The 20,186-nt window shown below is 44.7% G+C and overlaps 1 non-coding gene across 1 annotated transcript; it reads left to right on the top strand.

Annotated features, from left to right (window-relative positions):
- The first annotated feature begins 11,703 nt into the window (after nt 1–11,703).
- LOC136751946 (U5 spliceosomal RNA) lies at nt 11,704–11,818 on the top strand. Its single transcript, XR_010817130.1, has one exon. It is a non-coding gene; the product is annotated as a U5 spliceosomal RNA (small nuclear RNA).
- Nucleotides 11,819–20,186: the final 8,368 nt, after the last annotated feature.

Raw genomic sequence — 20,186 nt, 5'->3', positions numbered from 1 at the left:
AACTACCCAGTAAAGACGTGAACTCACGACTAGGTCACACTGTGAGCTCTCCAGAGCAGACATTACACTGAGCTCAGTGTGAGCTCACTTAGCGCTTTTCCACCGACATGGTGCCGGTGCTGGAGCCCGAGTTGCAGTTACAAATACAATGCCGAGCACAGCAGTGCAGCGCCACCTCCTCTCTATCCAGAACACAAAGACGTGCGTCACTCTAACCTGTCCGGCTTTACAACATGCAACTGAAATATGTTCTTAGGGGAACAACATAACACATAGCGATTTCTCTCGGTTATAAAGTAAAATAATGCTTAAAGTGTTTCTAATTTCTTTTACGATACCTTTTCATAGATATTTAAATTTTTCAAAAATAGACTAATGTCTCAGTCTTCCCCCACTTTATTATAAACGATCTCGTTTCTTAATTAATTAAATCATACAGTATTTCTAATGTTACATTTTTATACATTTACATATATATATATATATATATATATATATATATACTTAGATTTTCCAAATGATAAACTGATGTTGCAGTAATTAAATCACAATAGATGTATATCAGTACAATAGGAACTTTTTTTTTTTTTTTTAAGAATGACAAATTAGAAGCCATTACTGAATTGAACTGTAATGTAACATGAAAACAGGTATGTACTACGAAATAACTAAATCTTTAAACTTGTCAGGTTTCATAACTTTACGACCACTAGGTACATCCAGCAGGTAATGCCACAGGAGTCTGCGGTCGCTGAGGTAAGACACAGTCTCTGGGTGCACTGTGACTTGGGCATCCCGAAGGCTGGAAGAATGGGTGACACCTGGGCATGGCTCAAGTGCTAGAGCAGGCTGTGGAAAAACACCTGGAACAGGTAGTATATCCCTCTGGACAGGAGCTGTGGAAGAAAGAAGAGAGAGATACGGCATCGAGTGATGACTGGAGCTCGCTGGAACTGGAAGTGGGTAAGGGACGTCTCCAGACATGGCCGTCAGTGTTGATGGCGGACTGACAGGTGTATCATCAGGATCTCTAAACAGCTGTGGAGGTGCTTCTGGATGAGCAGGTAAGTCAGACCAAGGACCTTTGTATGCCTTCAGCCGATTGTATGATTTGGATCGTGGATCTTTTGGGTCATTGATTTCATAGGTCACGCCAGGACAACCGTCTTTATCCAACCTCTTCAGAACTCTATATGGCCCTTTCCATTTAGGACCAAGTTTATTCCTTTGATTGGCAGGATCATCAAGGAAAACAAGATCAAATTCAGCATAGGGGTTAAAAGCAAGCTTTTGATCATAGTGAGTCTTTTGCAGTAGTTTAGATTCTTTCGACTACTCGGTGGCCATGTCAAAAGCATGTGACAGGCGGTTAAAGACTTTCTGGGCATAAGCAGCTGGTGTGCCCGGAGTTGCTTGAGTAGTGAATGAACTGCAGTTCAACAAAACGTCCACAGGCAGACAAGGTTCCTGACCATGAGCAATGAAAAATTGAGTATATCCAGTACTGGAATGTATACTTGAATTGTACGCAAGTTCCACCTGTGAGAGGTATTTATCCCATTCTCCTCCATTTTGGTAGATTTATTTAGCTAATTGGTCTGTTAATGTCCGGTTCAGTCTTTCCACCATGCCATCTGATTGGGCATGGTACGGAGATGTTTGTGTCTTCTCAATTCCCAACTTGCTACACAGCTGCTTCACCAGATCAGACTCAAACTGTCTGCCCTGGTCAGTGTGGATGGACTCAGGTATACCATGTTGACGGATGAAGTCTTCAAACTTGTTGCACACTGATCTTTTAAAGGAAAGAGATTCACATAGCATGTAAAATAATCCATTACAACAAGAACATACCTGTTTTGCAGCTTTTTGGGCAAAGTTTTTAACGAATCGTCTGTAATAGGAACAGAGACCCACAAAAGCTCTCACCTCAGTAGGTGTTCTTGGTGTTGGCCAATCTTTCACTTTGTCCAGCTTCCTGGAATCTGGTCTGAGACCACCCTTGGTGATTACATGTCCCAGGAAAGAGACTTCATCCCATGCAAGCTGACATTTACTGGCCTTCAGCTTTAGTCCTGCCTTTCAAAAGCGAAGAAAGACATCTTCCAAACTCTACAGATGTTCAGGAAAGGTTTTGCTAAAAACCAAAACATCATCCAAACAGATGAGGCAGATCTTCCAGTGTAGACCACGAAGCACAAGCTCCATTAAACGTTGGTAGGTGGTGCATTGGTCAGTCCCATTGGCATGACCTTAAAATGGTATAAGCCGCTGCCGGTGGTAAATGCGGTCTTCTCCTGGTCTTCTGATGCCAGCTGAACCTGCCAATAACCACTTGACAGGTCCATGGTACTAAACCAGCATGCCCCTGTCAGGCTGTCCAAAGCTTCAGAAATCCGTGGTAAGGGATGCGAGTCCCGTATGGTGACAGGGTTTAATTTCTTGAAGTCATTGCAAAATCTGTAGCTGCCGTCCTTTTTCTTGACTAAAACAACAGGTGAAGCCCAAGGGCTGCAGCTCTCCTCAATGAGGTCATGGGCCAGCAACTGCTGAACTTGTTTTTCTATTTCCTGCTTCAAAGCTGGAGAAGTCCTGTAAGCATGTTGGCGGATCGGTAGGGCATCTCCAGTTCGAATGTGGTGCTTTACAGCATCTGTGCAGCCATAGTCATGTTCATGTGAACTAAACGCATCACAATACTTCAAAAGTAAGTTCTCCAGCTGGTCCATTTGTGGATCACTCAATTTAGACTGACTGAAGTCCACTGTGGGTAACTTTGTGCCTTCTGTCTGCCTGATATTGTGCACAGTAGCCTCAATAAACTGGAACTCTTCACCTCCCTGATTTATCAGAGAGTAAAAGTTTCCCAGTGGTGTGTTACTTGGGACATGGCAGTCGTCATTGGTAGGATTCATGACACCAACGGTTGTTAATCCTTTCTTCGCTGGAGACATTGTTCTGGCAACAAACAGAACTGGGTAGTTGCATGCTTCAGGTTCCAGTATTCCTAAGTAATTTGGAGTTGAGATTTGATTTTCTGTAAATGGCTGCAACTTTGCCATGATATTCATCTCAGTCATTGCAGGAATGTTGATTGGCGCAAATGTCACAGCATTGCAACAAAGAGGTGTGATTTGCTTAGAAAACAACAGTGGGACTTTCCAGTTCCACAACTGTAATTGTCCTTGTACATCAATCACTGCATGGTGTTTCTGCAGAAAATCCCATCCGAGTATGACAGCTTGATTGGAATTTCTTATCACTTGAACATCATGATGAAAAACCTCCTCTCCAAGTCTAATACTAATGGTTAGTGTTCCAAGAGTATCAAGGCACTCACCAGTCACTGACCTTGCCAACACGTATGACTTTCTGATGGACTTTGTCTTCAGTGCTGGAATTGACACTCTTAAATTTTCACTGATCAAAGAAATTTGTGAACCAGTATCAATGAAGGCTTGAACAGCAGTGTCTTCAATAACAGCAAAACAATATGAGGTTGGAGACTCTTTTAACGCTGAAGCTTCAGACTCTGGGTCCCTGTTATTCAATGTAGTAGCTACTTGGCCCGCAGCACCTGCTACCACTCGTTTCCCTGATAGGTGGGATCCTCAGAAACAAAGCAAAGATGACGTTTGCTGTATCTGCAATCAGGCCTTCTCTCATGGTGATGTGGACTGGGTGTTCTCCTGGTGTACCTGTCCCTTGAGTGTGAGTAGGATGCAGATGGACTACGAGAATATCTTGAACTGCAGTGCTGATCAGGGTGAGATGAGTGATAGCGATTGCTAGGACTGTTAGTTATTGAATAGTAACGGTTGCTTGGTGATGGAGGCCACCTTTCATATTTTTGCCTATGTAGGGAATGATGTCCGGGTCTTGGTCCAGGAGACATGTTTCTATAAAGGCGAAGAAACATCTCCTTGTGATCTAGAGGAAGAATTATACCCATCACGGGATGCTTTTCTTGATGCACGATATTTCTCGTTTCATCCATTCTGGAGAGGGCTGACGGTCCTTTTTCCCCTCTTTGTACTGGCTGTGCACATGTTTGAGATTTTCTTGCTGTTGCTTCAACTGGCTCACCTCTACTCTGAGTGCTTTAACATCTGCAGTTAAATCTGCAATAGCTTGTAGTAATTTGGGGGATTCCTCCAACGTAGATGAAATAGACTTGCTTGACACCATAGCTGTTAGGATATTTCCAGATTTACATATAGATGGTTGTTCCAGAACCTTCTCATTTATTGTGCTTTAGAAATGTGAAGAGGCAGTTCTTAATGCTTCCTGACCCGCTCCCACTTGCAAGCCATTTTTAGGGCTTCCTCCAATCTACTTGCACCATGCTCATAACACTTTGCCTGCAGCACTGGGTCTAAACCAGCAACAAAACGTCTAAAACGCTCCATTTCAACAGCTGGCTGTCCGTAATTGGGAATCGCCTCTTGCACAAGTCTGCTTACTTCGGCTGCATAAACTTCTAATGCTTCTTTAGGCTGACGGGGTCTTGCATTAACAAAAGTTTGAAAATGCAGTAGGTTTTCTTTTCTTCCAAAGACTTATTTTAATGTCTCTACTGTTTTAGCATAGTCTTTTTTGCATTTCAGAGGGTAAAGAAACCCAGTATGACAGTGCATCAGCACTTAAACGTGTTGGTACAATTGTTGCAAGATCCTGGTGCTGTTTGTGCAGCTTTTACAGCCAATTCCAGACGCGTGTTCCACAGAGAGAAACTTTCTTTATCCTTCCCATCTCCGTGAAAGCAAGGAGGCAGCTCAACACGATCATGTGTTACTCTGTCGTATTCGTGCGTCTTTCTGCATTAATCGCTTAATTTTCATTTGCTGCGTCAACATTAATCAATCTGTCTATCGGATTATTTTTTTTTATACTTGTGTAATTTAGCTATTTGCGGTTAAATGACTTGACATAGCGGTTTATTACTTTCGTACGTTTTTTTTTATTATTATTTTCCGATTTTAACAGTACAGTTCAATCACCACCGACATGGTTTTGTCTCAGTCACCCGCAAGCACAGCTCACTGCATCCGGCCTCGGTAGAGAAAAAACAAAAGCAAACAATATCCCTCGCTGCCGCCAGTCTGTAAACCGTGAAACGAGTCTCTTCGGAGGTAGACATGTTGTTTGGGGTTCAGTTTACATCAGGACTCCTTGACACAATTTATTGTTCCTGGCACTTTTGTTTATGTCTCTTATGAACCGAGTTGCAGGTACAAATACAATGCCGAGCACAGCAGTGCAGCGCCACTACTCCTCTCTATCCAGAACACAAAGACGTGCGTCACTCTAACCTGTCCGGCTTTACAACATGCGACTCAAATAATATGTTCTTGGGGGAACAACATAACACATAGCGATTCCTCCCTGCTATAAAGTAAAATAATGTATACGGTGTTTCTAATTTCTTTTACGATACCTTTTCATATATATTTATATTTTTCAATAATAAACTAATGTCACAATAATACCAATGAGCTTCAACAATGCCGAAAATAATAATGCGTTTATCTTTAATAGTGAAGATATTGTATAGATGTATATCTTTCATAAACACAAATAGGAATGCAACCTTCAGACAATCCATGAAAATGTAATGTAAACATTTACACTTCTTATAAATTCTATATATCAATTATATTCATAACCCTAACCCTATCAATAACCCTAACTTTAAGTTACAATTGTTCCCTAAACACTTATTTTGCAGGATCAATAAAAAACTGTCAGGATTTTTTAAACTTTTACTGACACACATAGTTAATAGCAATGTGATATAACTTTACGGAAAATAATAATCTGTATATATTTAATTGATTTGACAATGTTAAGATATAATGCATCTTTCACATAGGGAACATTTGTAACATGATAGGAAAAACAAACAAATGATGTAACTTTGAAAATATTCAATATTACAGCATACAGTATAATCAACACAGAACTGTGTCTATACTGAAAAGCTGTTGACATTTGAAAAGTGACAGAGGTTTGAATTTGAAAGTATCAATTCATAAAAGATACAATGAGCAGGAGCAGGAGCTGTGCGATCCATTACCCAGAGCACCTGAAGAACGCTCAGGCCAGGAAGAGTCTCAGACAACACATACTGAAGGACAACCCAGAGACTCTCAGAGCCGACTTCTCTCAGACTGGAGACCAGCAAGTCACCAGCAACCTGGTCTTCTACACCGAGCACACCGACGCCTGGCACGCTGCCATCTGTCAACTGTACAGGCACATTAAAAATAGAGGCATCAGTAAAGGAAGGCAGGTGTCAATCAGTGAGGAGGACGACCCAGACACCTCCATGCTGACAATCAATCTGTACCACACTGGAACAGTCTTAATACAGGGCAGCGAGAGCAGCCTGGGCACCTTTGAAAATCAGTTCCACTCACTGAAAACGCTGGCTGACAGAGAGAAAAAGGAGAGACATGTCCAAAAGAGCACAGACGCAGCCACACAGGAGGACAGTCCAGCCCCACACTGCCCTGCCAACGGAGGGGAGAGCGCCGCGCCAGAGAACAGCGAGGAATCCACACGCATCCCAGCACAGGACACCCCTCAGACACCGACACAGTGTCCCAGCTGAGGGAGAACATGTCCCTGCTGGAGGTGGAGCTGATGGAGCTAAAAGAGCTGGTGCTGGCCATGCTCACAACCTCCAACACCACAGAGCAGCTAACAGACCAGCTCAACAGAGTCCAACACGAGCACAAGGTCATAGTGAGGGAGCTGAGGGAGGAGGTGAGGGAGCTGCAGCAGGTCAGGGAGGCCATGAGGAGGGAGCTGACAGCCCTGAGAGAGGAACTGCAACGCAGAGACAAGACAGTGCAGAGCCTGAAGGAGCAGCTATACAAATTCACTGCCCAGAACAACTAGCCCTCAAGAAACCCAGCAGTGCACAATGTGCAGAGCCCTCCCACCCCAATGACATCCAGACATACTGACTCTCACACAACACACCACTCACACACTGCACCCAACACACACACACAACCCGACCCGAACACACAGAATGCACCCAGCACACACACACACCCTGAGCACAACACACACAGTGCACCCAACACACACACACACCCTGACTCAGACACACACACTGCACCCAGCACTCACACACACCCTGAGCCCGAAACCACTCACAAAACCTGCGCACCCCACACACAGGCCGAACCAAACTCAGATGAGCCCCACTCACGCAGAAAGACTACCATGATGAAGAACACTGAAGTAGCCCTGCTGATAGACTCAAATGGCAAACTCATAAATGAGAGGCGGCTCTTCCCTGATGGCAAGATCTCCAAGGTCTGGTGTCCGACCACACAGAGGGCCATTCAGCAGCTGTCCGAGGAGAGCCTCGGCTCCCCCAGCCATATTATTATACACACAGGCACAAACGACCTGAGGACCCAGCAGGACAAGGTGGCCAGCTCCATCTCCACCCTGCTGCCCAGGAAGGACTTCCACCCCAACACCATCCACATGATCAACGCTGAGATCTCTCGGGGATGTGCTCTGATGCCAAATGTGCACCTGGCACACCACCCCACTCTTGGGGCCCACAGCTTGTTTGACCACGTCCATCTCCACTAACAAGCAGTGAGCATCTTCGCAAAGACACTCAAAGACATCGCCCTGGGCCGAAACCCAGCCAGCCCCCCACATGGCCACAGAAGGTTCTTCAGCACCCACACCACCCAGAACAACCCCGAGCCAATCAGGAGAGCGGCCCCTGGGAGCCCCCGCCCTCCACCTGCACACCACCTTCCCCAGCCTGGACACCGCAGACCCCAGCCTGGATACGCCTGACCACAGGACAGCAGACCCAGAATGGAGCCCATCCAGAACATGCACAGAACAGCCCAGCAGCACAGCCAGCGCAACTACACAGCAGAGGTCAACAGAGTGGCTGACACCGACACCGGGGAGCTGCAGGAGATCCGACACCTGCTCAACCTCATCTGCACCCGACTGATAAGATTAGTAACTGTGCATAACAAAGAAACCACTGCAGGAGGTGACTAGCTATTACCACATCCGAAAATCACCCCTGTATAAATGTAGTTATATACTGATATATATGGACATATTTTCTAAAAATTATGTAGATATATGGATGCTTACATATATGTGTATATATGTAGATATATGTGTGTATGCGTATGTATATAGGAGTGTAAGTCAGGAGTTTTTTTTTTTGTTTTTTTTCTAATTTATTCGTTTCCTATTTTTTCATATCACCAGTATTAATATTTATTTATTTGTTTACTTTCCACCTCACACATTTCCAGATACATCTCATTCCAATTTAAATTGCTTAATTAGAGTAGAAAGAAATGCGATCCCTATCTATCACCATGTGGAACATCCAGGGCCTGGGCTCCTCAGTGTTCGGGCTGAAGAGCACAGACCCGGAGTTCAGAGATAGAGTGAGAGACAAGGATGTCATCATCCTGCAAGAGACATGGTGTCGGGCAGACGTGTCCAGTCACTGTCCCTCAGGCTACAGAGAGGTCATAGTGCCCTCCCTGAAGAAGCCCTCCGTCAGACATGGCAGGGACTCCGGGGGCATAATAATCTGGTACAAAGCAGAGCTCAGTGACTCCATACAGTCCATCAAAACAGCAGAGTCACACATATGGCTTAAAATAAGCAAAGAATCATTTCTACACAAACCGATGTGTTCCTGTGTGCCGTGTATGTTCCCCCCTCAGAATCCCCATATCACAATAAGGAGATCTTCCCCATCCTCCAGACTGAGGTCTGCCACTTCCAGGTCCAGGGAAGTGTGCTGATCTGTGGGGACCTGAACGCCCGGACAGGCAGCCTGCCTGACTTCACCAGCACACAGGGAGACAGCCACATATTCGGCCACACCCCCTTAAACACCCCCATCAGCTCCCTCAGACACAGCCACGACAGGGGAGTGAATAAAAACGGGCAAAAATTACTGCAGCTCTGTCAGGGACTGGGCCTGTATATCGTGAATGGCAGGATCCGGGGAGACTCTCTGGGAAGATACACCTACAGCTCAGCTCTTGGCAGCAGCACGATAGACTATGCCATCACAGACCTAGACCCCTTCTCTCTCAGTGCATTCACCTCTATCAGACCACAGCCAAATCACTGTGTTCCTGAAGAGGACAGAGCACAGCAGCAGCGCTCACACACAGCCCAGCAAGCTGTACAGCCTCGGACACTCCTACAGATGGGCTCCAGACAGCACACAAGAGTACCAGAAAGCAATTGGCAATCAAGACATCCAATCACTAATACACACCTTTCTGGTCACCCCAAATCAACATAGTAAAGAAGGAATACATCTGGCTATCAAATACTTAAATCATATATTTGAAAAAGCAGCTTTACAGTCAAAATTGGATATTAAAAGGAACATCCCAACAAAATACAAATAGGAGAATTGGTTTGATAAGGAGTGCAATACAATAAGGAAGGAACTGTGAAATGAAGGAACACTTAGATCAAGAAGAACAACACACCCGAATGCAACTGACAATAATCGAAGAGTCCATTAACACAAATAGATTCTGGGAAAACTGGAAAAAATGTCATAAATTAAAGCCATTCAAAATTGAGATATTTGGAAAAACCACTTTGAAAAACTTTATGAAAACATTCACCACACTGAGAAATCAGCTCAGCATGACATCAGTGTGAAACTAAAAAGAATGGAATTGGCATTTAAAGAAACCCAGAATCCCCTGGACCCTGACAGTTTTTTTATTGATCCTGCAAAATAAGTGTTTAGGAAACATTTGTAACTTAAAGTTAGGGTTAGTGTTAGGGTTAGGGTTATGAATATAATTGATATATAGAATTGTTAAGAAGTGTAAATGTTTACATTACATTTTCATGGATTGATATTTCATCAATATCTTCACTATTAAAGATAAACGCATTATTATTTTCGGCATTGTGAAAGCACATTGGTATTACCTATGTGTATCTTTAAAAGCTTAAAATTCCTAAAGGTTCTTTATTGATCTTGCAAAATAAGCTTTTAGGGAACATTTGTAACATAGAGTTAGGGTTAGCCACTGGGTAAGGGTTACATCTTAAACAAGGGTTACAAAAGTGCCGGAATGAGGTCAAGGACTCTGCTGTTTTGACTTCGGTGGTGGAATGACCTGCCCACCAAAGTCAAAACAGCAGAGTCCTTGACCTCATTCCGGCGCTTACTCAAGACGCATCTCTTCCGACCGCACTTGTAATATTAGTCCTCTATCCCTGCAAGATTTCACTTCAGCTTATTATGCTCCTCTCGTTCTTGAATGTTTTCCTCCTTGCTCCCTTTCCTGTAGCCCTAGTCTGTAACCCTACATCTTGAGAGCACTTAGCTTTCACCGTCCAGGATGTAGGAAGTCTTTTACTGTACTTGTGTAAATTGTAATTGGAATTTTTAAAATGTATTTTGAATTGCGATATTTTTTAACTAAGTTGAATTTGTAATGATTGATGCCTTGTACTTCTCTGTATTTTTGCACTTATGTTGTAAGTCGCCCTGGATAAGGGCGTCTGCCAAGAAATAAAAATAATTAAATAATAGTCTTCAACAGTAAGTTTATTCATGTTAATTTTTCTCTTTAATGTTAAAGAACAGAATTAACCAGCTCACCACAAAGGAACATGGTAGGTGCTGTTGCAACATGGATTACACAAAAACATTGAAATCCAAGTTTGCAGTGGTCCTTGGGCCATTGTGTGGTGATCCAGATCACTTCAGCACGAATTTTGCAGTGGTCTGGACTACAACTCCAGGGACTACTGTGCAGTGGTCCAGACCTCAGAAACTGTATGCATATGGACAGTGAAGTAGGCATGATAACTGTAGCCAATACTTTGTGGTTAAAATGCTTAATTTAATCCCTGTATTGTACGGAATAATAATAAGAACTGTAAAACATAAGAGAAGGGCCTGATAATAAATACAATACACAATAGACTAGAACCCTTAGAATATAATAATATGAACATTTTCATTATTAGTATCATTGTAGTTTGGATGATATATTAATGCAAGTTGATAACATATTTTACAGAAAATGGGTTTAAGGAATTGTGTCAAAAAACTAAAAGAATTGCTTTAGGGACCATTGCAGCATTTTCACAGACCAATGTATAGCCCACTTTTCTTTTAAATTATGTTTAAAACAAAATTGAGGAAGCAGTGGTTAGTTCTGAATCAAACATATTGACCCCCTCACTCAATCTGTAAGTCCTGCAGCAAACATTGGAATATGCATAATTATTTGCACAGACTGGTATTAATGTCCCTAATAAATAACCAAATGCCATTTTTGTTGTTTCAAATGTGCCCAACATCATACAAGTATATGTCCTTTTAGTATGTCACAAAGGTTCCCTAATTCGTTTTACAAATGTTCCCTGTATGATATGAATGTTCCCTAAGCATGTGACGAATGTTCCCTAGTTTATGTTACAGATGTGCCCTAGCACTTCTCTCTCTCTCTCTCTCTCTCTCTCTCTCTCTCTCTCTCTCTCTATCTCTCTCTCTCAATTCAGTGCATTTGTATTGTCAAAGCAATAAACAATATCATTATAAATCACAATAAGATGTAATATAGTACAGAAAAACAAAATGTAATAAAATGTGATCTTTAATACACACAAATATGTATGGCTGGTCGGAAGCGTCTTGGACTCGGGTTCCTCTTCATTACTTATAACGCTTTTGCCTTTTGTTAAAGCTTTCCATGGAGGGGAACGTGGATGAGTTTGTACCATTCTTGGGAGGCTCTGCCTTGTTGGGGCGGAGCTGTGATCCAGGTGAACAGCAGATCGGGCATAGGTGGGCATTGATGCCTTTACCATCAACAATCTTCCACCAACAAACTCTGTTTTCTTAAAATAATCCATTTTAAAAGTGTGTGAAAATAAAATCCCCACTCCCCCACTCACACTAGACCCTTGGCTAAACACACTCTCTCCTTTCCACTCCCGCTGCCACTCACACTCATTCACACTGTCTGCGTGCGTCTCTTGTACAAATAAAAATTGAGACATAAAAAAACATACTATTAACCATCATCTTTTGATTGCAAAGCAGTCCTGACAACACTCTTTCCACTTCTTTAACTTGTAGCACTCCGGCTCACTAAACTCCGCGAGTGCCACATCCTGCAGGATCACTTGTGCAGATGCCAGGAACTGCTTTGCATAAGGGAAGAAGTTTTCTAAAACTATGTTCCTCTTCCCCTTGGTCTCTCTTAAAAAATCCTTATTGCTTTTAGCACTGTATCCCGCAGTGTCAGTGGAGAAGGGCTCGCCCTGGGAGTCAGCGATGTACCCCTGAGCAGCGCTGTCCGAGTCTGTGCTCTCCACAGCCGCAGCACTGCACTCAGACTCCCGGCGCCGCAGCCGGTCGGCCACCTTGGGTTGAGACGGCAGGTTCCCCCAGACAGACTCCCCTGACTGTGAGTCCCGCCGCACCACAGCCCCCACACCGTCTCCGGGATCCTCCTCACCAGCCGTCCTCGCAATATTCGCCTTTATAGACAACTGTATCAACGGCCTCAGAAGACGGGGTAGACTGCTTCTGCTGTCTTTTCCTGGGCACTTTAAACCCATCATCACTGGCTAAGTGTTCAGTCTTGGTGGCGGCCGCATCAGCAGCAACAGCAGCTCCCTCCTCAGCTAACTGAGCCCGTGGCTGCTCTGCATTCTCACTGCTAGCAGCTTCCCCACTAGGCTCCCCTACTCTGTCCCCACCGAGGCCAGTAGCGTTTGCCACCGCCTCCCCCTCATCGCTCCCCCGGACGGCCGAGCCGACACCAGACGGCCCTGCCTGCTCCTCACCTTCCTCTCGCCCGGCCGCCGGAGCCTCTCCCTGAGGGCAAGAGCGACTGATGTGCCCCTGCGCCCCGCACCTCAAACACCTCATGGTATCAGTTGACACGAACACCACGTACACTAACCCCTCGATCTTAAACTTCAGAGACAGGCTTAACTCATCGGCGCCGTCCGCCAGCACCATGAAACCCTGTCTGCGGTAAGAGAGGACGTGTTTCAGCTCCGGGGCGCTGCAGCCCAGCAGCACCCTCCTAATGGCGCAGGTGAGCCGGCCATAGCGACTCAGATCCCCCGCCAGCAGATCGTTGCTCAGGAAGGGGGGCACATTGGAAGTAACCACCTTTACAGCCGGGGTGGCCAGAGGGAGCGTGGGCAGGAAGGTCCCCTTCACTGTGACCCCCTCCTCCATCACATCCTTCACCAGCGCCTCAGAATTCAGGAAAACCACGATGCCCTTATTCATTCGAGCCGCAGAGACGATGTTCTGGAAGCCGACCTTCCTTCCGATCTCCATCGCACAGTCCTCTACCGACACCTACTCCTGGGACACGAGTATAAGCCCATGCTTTCGGGTCAGCGTTTCGTAATTAAATGAAGGGGGGCGTCTCCCCGCCCGCAACGCCATGCTGATCTAAATCGAAAAACAACCCCCTAAACCCGAATCGTTTAAAACCAACAAACGTTTAAAAGTATCTATAAAAAAACAAGAAAAGGAAAGAAAAAGAGTAGTAAAAACACACACACACACACTCTCTCCAAACAAACCTCCCACCACCACTGACTTCCCCTATGAACTCCCAGCATGCAGAGAGAGAGAGAGAGAGAGAGAGTGTGTGTGTATGTGTGAGAGTGGGTGGGTGGGTGGCTGTGTTAGTGCCTGTTTGTCTGTCTTCTGTGTCTGTCTGTCTCTGTCTCTGTCTCTCTCTCTGTCTCTCTCTCTCTCAATTCAGTGCATTTGTATTGTCAAAGCAATTGGACATTCAAACATACATTTATACATACATACATAGAAACATATATATGGAAAAGAAACAATACAATTATAAATCACAATAAGATGTAATAAAGTACAGGAAAACAAAATGTAATAAAATGTGATCTTTAATACACACAAATATGTATAGTTGGTCGGAAGCGTCTTGGAATCGGGTTCCTCTTCATGGAGGGGAACGTGGATGAGTTTGTACCATTCTTGGGAGGCTCTGCCTTGTTGGGGTTTTGCTGTGATTAAGGTGAACAGCAGATCTGGCATAGGTGGGCATGTGGGTAGAGGAGGAGGAAGGCCGGTCAAGCAAATAAGCTTGCTAAGGTACGCAGCAGCAGCAAACAGCCCCCCCTTCCAGCCAGCCAGGCAGTCTGGCTGGCAGTGACTGGGTGGTTGACAGACGGCAAGCAACGGAATGCACGTGCTCTGTGATGTCATAGCAGTCAGCTCAGAGAGAGGTTCGTGATGACATCGCTGAGCTGGCTAGCTCTGTGTGTCTTGCTGGCTGTGTGTATGTATGTGTGTGTGAGAGACAGAGAGAGAGAGATAGAGTGTGTGTGTGTGTGTGTGTGTATGTGTGTGTGAGTGGGTGGCTGTGTTAGTCTCTGTCTCTCTCTCTGTCTCTGTCTCTCGCTCTGTAGATGCATCATAGGGAACATATGTAACAATCTCTCTTTTTGTTTACCAATAATGTGAATGAACGTATTTCAAGTGGGTTTTGCCTTGTTTGGAAACGTTTTAAGATTATTTATGAAGTGTAAATTGGATTTGTCTCAATTCTCTGTAGTTTTCAATATACACTCACCCTCAAAGGATTATTAGGAACACCATACTAATACTGTGTTTGACCCCCTTTCGCCTTCAGAACTGCCTTAATTCTACATGGCATTGATTCAACAAGGTGCTGAAAGCATTCTTTAGAAATGTTGGCCCATATTGATAGGATAGCATCTTGCAGTTGATGGAGATTTGTGGGATGCACATCCAGGGCACATCCAGGGGGTGCTAAATGTCCTCTATGTAAATTAGATAGTCAACTCAGTCTAATTTACATGGGAACATTTGTGTTGCCCAAAATGGTGCGTTATGGAAGTTGTATGCAGTTTCTGTGTTTTTTTTTCCCTCTCTACATAATGGAAAACCTGCATAATTTCTTATTCCAGACTCTTCTCTTTTAAAAATAATTGCTTATTTACAAAAATTAGAACAGAAATAACTATTTAGAAGAATTATAGCTTTTTTAATAATTATGTAATTACATACTGTATATATATATAATTATCAATTATAAAATTTGGTAAATGTTAAATAGAAGATTTAATGTAAAGGTTTTTAAATGTCATCTTTACTAAAAGAGGAAACCGATATGAATGTGTGCAGTGCATACTCTTGATAGTACAGTAAAGGAGCCTACAGTACACCAGACTGACGGATAACAGTAATGGCTGTTATGTTTTTTGATTGGATAACAGAATTTATTTAAATATAAGCAATGGACAGTTCCTTTGTAGCCACTGGTAGCCTCTGGTAGCCCTGGTAACCTTGTCTGTATGTCCAGAAGACCAAAAGGGACCTGTCCTCTTATCGGTTCCTAGCCAAATTCGAAGGGACCCCCACTTCATAATTACATTATCATAAAGCACCCAAGTCATGGTGGTGGCAAAATGCTATTGGTTGGAAGGAAACCTTATAAAAGGGAAAACAAAGATAATTTGAGTTCTCTTAACTTCTTCATCCTGCAACGAGACACAAGAGAGAGCTGGCGGGAGACAGAGAGAGACACATTGCTTCCTGCCTGACCAGACTGGCCTATAAGCTGTACTCTGAGGAAAAAGAAGAAAATGGGTATTATCTGTAATCCAGCAGAAGCTTAATATTACTTATTTTCAGTAATATAATTGAATGATATTAGTTTCCTATTTTTGTCAAAATAAATGATTATTGCACATCTGTGACTTGACCACATCTTCCCTCTAAAAAGAATCTTAAAAGAGAAATCAATTGACCTATGAGTTTTCAGTTCAACTATTTATTTAGATTGACTGAAATAACGAGCATTGCTTATTGTTTATTAACAATTATAATTGCTCGGTTATTTGGCTTCACGGCTGTGCTGTCACCACCGTTGTTATTATTGTCTGTGTCTATTTGTGTTATTAGTTATTATCTTTGATAGCTAATCCGACTCTGTTCCGTCCGCGCTCCGGGGCTCCGGTGTGCTTCGGTTTCGGCTACAAATTGCACACTTTCAAAATAATAGTTTTGTTTATTGTAGCGTAAGGTACACTTATAAATTTCAATTCAAGAAGTGAATTTATAGTATCACCTTATCACGAATCCTGGAATCTTGTAGAACTCAATTTCTGTAATAATTGGACGCAGACTCCAATTCCAAAGATATAAATTGTCAAATTTATTCAAAAACAAAGACTAAATGTAGCACTACACCAATTATACAAAAGGGCAAAACTAATTAACATTTATCTCTAGATCAACAACTCAAAGACAAATCACTTCCTTGACCAAATCAAAGACCATGTGATCGCATATGATATCACACAAATGGTTAAACAAAAAAGGTTATAAACACATTGACTACAATACCGGTTAGTAAGACGAAGGTGAGTCTCTCATTAGTATTGTTAGTCAGACATTAAATAACTACGCAGGATAGTATTTATGTCAGGTAACTTCTCGTTATGTATATATCAGTCTCATTTACGTAGGTGCCGAGAAAGATCCTATCATTACTTGTTACCACAATTTCCCTTAACTGATTATTATTCAATGATTAAGGATAGGCAGGGCCACCTATAATCTGGTGTCTATTAACTTGTGTCAATTTCAGACTAAACAGTTAAACAGGAATGAGAAGATATTTCTCGGCGTTGACAGATTTTATTTCTAAAATTATCAACAAAACAGTTTAATGCAACACACATTTATATTGAAGAAAACTAAATGATATTACACATTCTAGAGTTATGAATCACAGATTAACATTTCTAATTGATTTCTCAAATGTCATGAATCATGAACTCCAAACTGTTAAACTTATCTGAACTTCGTCGCAGAGAGGCCTCTCTGGCTTCGGGCTCAGATAACAGCACACGGCACGAGGTCCGTGTGGTTTGGAACAAAGGCAGTCCGGTTCGGCTTTGTCCAAGAACTTCCACTCAGTCGATGCACCTGGAAGTCGGGGTTTCTCGAATGTAGAGTCTTTTCCAAACCGATTTTCCAGTGGTTTGAAGGCTCCAAGGTTGTGCACAAAATCTTCTTTGTATGCAGGGTTTCCATCATAGTTACTTGAAGACAAAGTCTTTGAGGAAAGCAGGGCCCTGTTCGTTCCAAGGATCGAGTTTCTTAAGACTCAATAGCTATTTAAATGACTGACACTTTCGTATACAGTCGACTTAGTCAATTGTCCAGCTGTAAAAACTCCACTGATCAGGTGGGCACAGGCGGGCAGCGCAGTCTGTAAAATTCTTTATTTGATAAAGTCCTTTAATAGAATTCTTCGTACGGCTCAATCTCCTTCTCCCAGTTTAACTCTTCTGTTGCCGGCAAAGGTTCAGGTTGAGCTGTGGCAGCGAGTTTCTGGTTCAGGTGAGAGAGAGACAGAGAGAGAGAGAGAGAGAGAGAGACCGTGTGCTGTTCTGTATACGCCTGTCAGATCAATAGGTGATTGGTTCTTGAGTTTGTGAGATTGGATTTCCAGTTCAAAGAGTTATATTACCTACAGGCCCACTTCTCCAGACATCCCGCAGCAGGATTCCAAACTATTTGGCCTATTTGTGGTGCCATCCTCCCCAAAACTATCACTTTGATGTAAACCAGTTCCAAGTTGATGAGTTAAGAAAATCTGATAACTGTGGGGGGAGAGGTCAGTGCTTCAGCTCAGAGCTAAAATGCTCTTATAAAAATACACCCAACATAATGCTACAGTGTTTATTAATATCTATGCCCCCAATGCTGTGAGAGACAGACTGTCAGTGTTTCCGGTGCTCAGCAAAGCGCTGGCAGACTGTGGGGCTGAGGAGATCCTGGTTTTGGGGGGGTGATTGGAACTGTACTGTGGACTATAGATTAGATAGGAATCATTTGGAGCCCAGTCCACAGTCGACAAAACAGCTGGAAGGTATTACACAGTTGCACAATCTGGTCGATGTCTGGAGGAATGCCAACCCAAAGGTGAAACAGTACACCTGGGTGAGGCCGGGTTCTAGCATTATGTCGCTAGCCAGGCTGGATAGATTTTATACCTTTACACATCATGTCAATCTGATCGGTGGCTGCCATATCACCCCCACCTGACCACTGATCACTGTCTCATCACTGTGAGTGTCACCCTGCCTCCTGTCCGGCTGCGCAGTGCCTACTGGCTTTTCAACAATAGTTTGCTGCAGGACAGGATTTTTTGTAATTCTTTTATTTTCTTTTGGCAGAGATCAGAGCGCCCTAGGTTTGCCTCCCTGAGACAGTGGTGGGACATTGGCAAGGTTCAGACCAGGCTCTTCTGCTAGAAGTACACTGAGCATAGGACTGACAGCTTGAATTAATGTATGAAGGAGTTAGAAGGAGAGATTCAGGTGCTCCACCGAGCCTTGGACGCTGGAGATTCGGGGGCATTAGAGGACCTTAAAGCTATGCAGCAGGCATTGACAGAGCTGCTGGGGACGTGGGCTCGAGGGGCAATGGTGCGCTCGCAGTTCCAGAGCCTGACACAGATGGATGCGCCCATCAAGTTCTTTTTTGGGCTGGAATGCAGGCAGCAGCAGAGCAGGGTGATGCTCAGCCTGAGGACGGCTGAGGGCCGTGTGCTGCAGGATGGGCAGGAGATGTGTACTCATGCCGCCCAATTCTATAGGGAGCTGTACTCCGCAGAGCCGGGCTGCCTGGAGCAGCAGCAGCAGTTTCAGCAGGGTCTGACTAAGGTCCCACAGGATGGGATGCTGTGTCAGGTCTATAAGATCCTGTCTAAGGCTCTGGCTAAGCGGCTCAGAGACATCATGCCGAGAGCTGAGAGCAGTTGGTGTCGGCCCGCGGTTCGTAGAATTTATTCAGCTGCTGTACTGTCGTGTGTTTAGTGTGCTGAAGATTAATGGTGGCCTGTCCATCTCTTGTCACCCAGAGCAGGCGGTCAGGGTGTCGGCCTATGCTGCTGAGACACACAGTCTGGCCAGCGAGACTTCCAGGTCATTGTGGGAGTGTCTGGACTAGTTCAGCAGGGCCACCTCAGCCAGGGTCAACTGGGGCAAGAGCAGCGCTCATCTCGTTGGGGTGTTGGAGGTTTCTGCCCACCCTGCCCTCTCTGCGGGGCTGCATTGGTCTCACTCAGGACCTCGGGTGCTGGGTGTGACTTTGGGGGAGACGCAGGAGAACTGGGCTGGCCTGCTGGAGAGGGTACAGGGCAGGTTGAGGGCATGGCACTGGCTGCTGCCCCAGCTCTCCTTTAGGGGGAGAGCAATTGTTATTAATATCTTGGTGGCCCCCATGCTCTGTCACATTTATGCCTGTCTGGACCCCCCAGCGGCCCTGGTGTCCCAGATACAGACCCTGCTCCTGGATTTCTTCTGGGACAGGCTGCACTGGGTGCGCAAAACAGTGCTGTACCTGCCTTTCGGCTGCAGGCAGCTTAGAGGCTCCTGTACCCTCAAGATCCCCAGTGTCTCCCGCCCTGTTCACTTGTTATGACAGACACATGTTTTTACTTAAGACACCTCCCCATATACTCCCTTCACTGCCTGTTTTTTATCATACAGTTTTCGAGGTATGGCAGCGCTTCTCCCTTGGTAGGGAACTGGGGGGCAGCAGTCTGTATTGGCTGTTAGAGGAGCTACTGCTGTGGAACCCCGGTTTTAGCTGTCCACTCCTGCTCTCCAGCAGCCTCAGATCAGTCCTGCTTAAGGTCGACGTGATCCGGCTGAGGGATTTGTTGGATTTTAAAAGGGGACAGTGGGTTGGTGCCGACAGTCTGGCTGCCAGGCTGGGTATGCGGTCATTGAGAGTCGTAACCAGATTTCTCTGGGCAGTACAGATCGCCCTTCCCATAGGCGCTGTGGAGCGGCTTTTCCAGGCTCTCACGCATCACTGCTGGCCCTAGGACCCTGACACCGTCTTTCCCCTTGTTTGTCTGTGTCTCTCAGTCCCCCCTAGCTCATCAGGCCGCATCTGTCGCATCACAGTCTCTGTAGTGTGTCTGTCTCCACAGGTCAGCGTCAGCAGCTCTATCAACTCAGTGTGAGGGAGCTGCACCATCAGCAGCTGCAGCCCTTCCCTGACACCCCCTGGAGGGAGCACCTGGCTCTGGGGGAAGATGCCTGCCCGGCCTGGAGGAGCCTGAACA

This window comes from Amia ocellicauda, chromosome 6 (genome assembly GCF_036373705.1).
Source record: "Amia ocellicauda isolate fAmiCal2 chromosome 6, fAmiCal2.hap1, whole genome shotgun sequence".
Classification (NCBI taxonomy): domain Eukaryota; kingdom Metazoa; phylum Chordata; class Actinopteri; order Amiiformes; family Amiidae; genus Amia; species Amia ocellicauda.
This window is presented reverse-complemented; position numbering and strand designations above follow the sequence as displayed.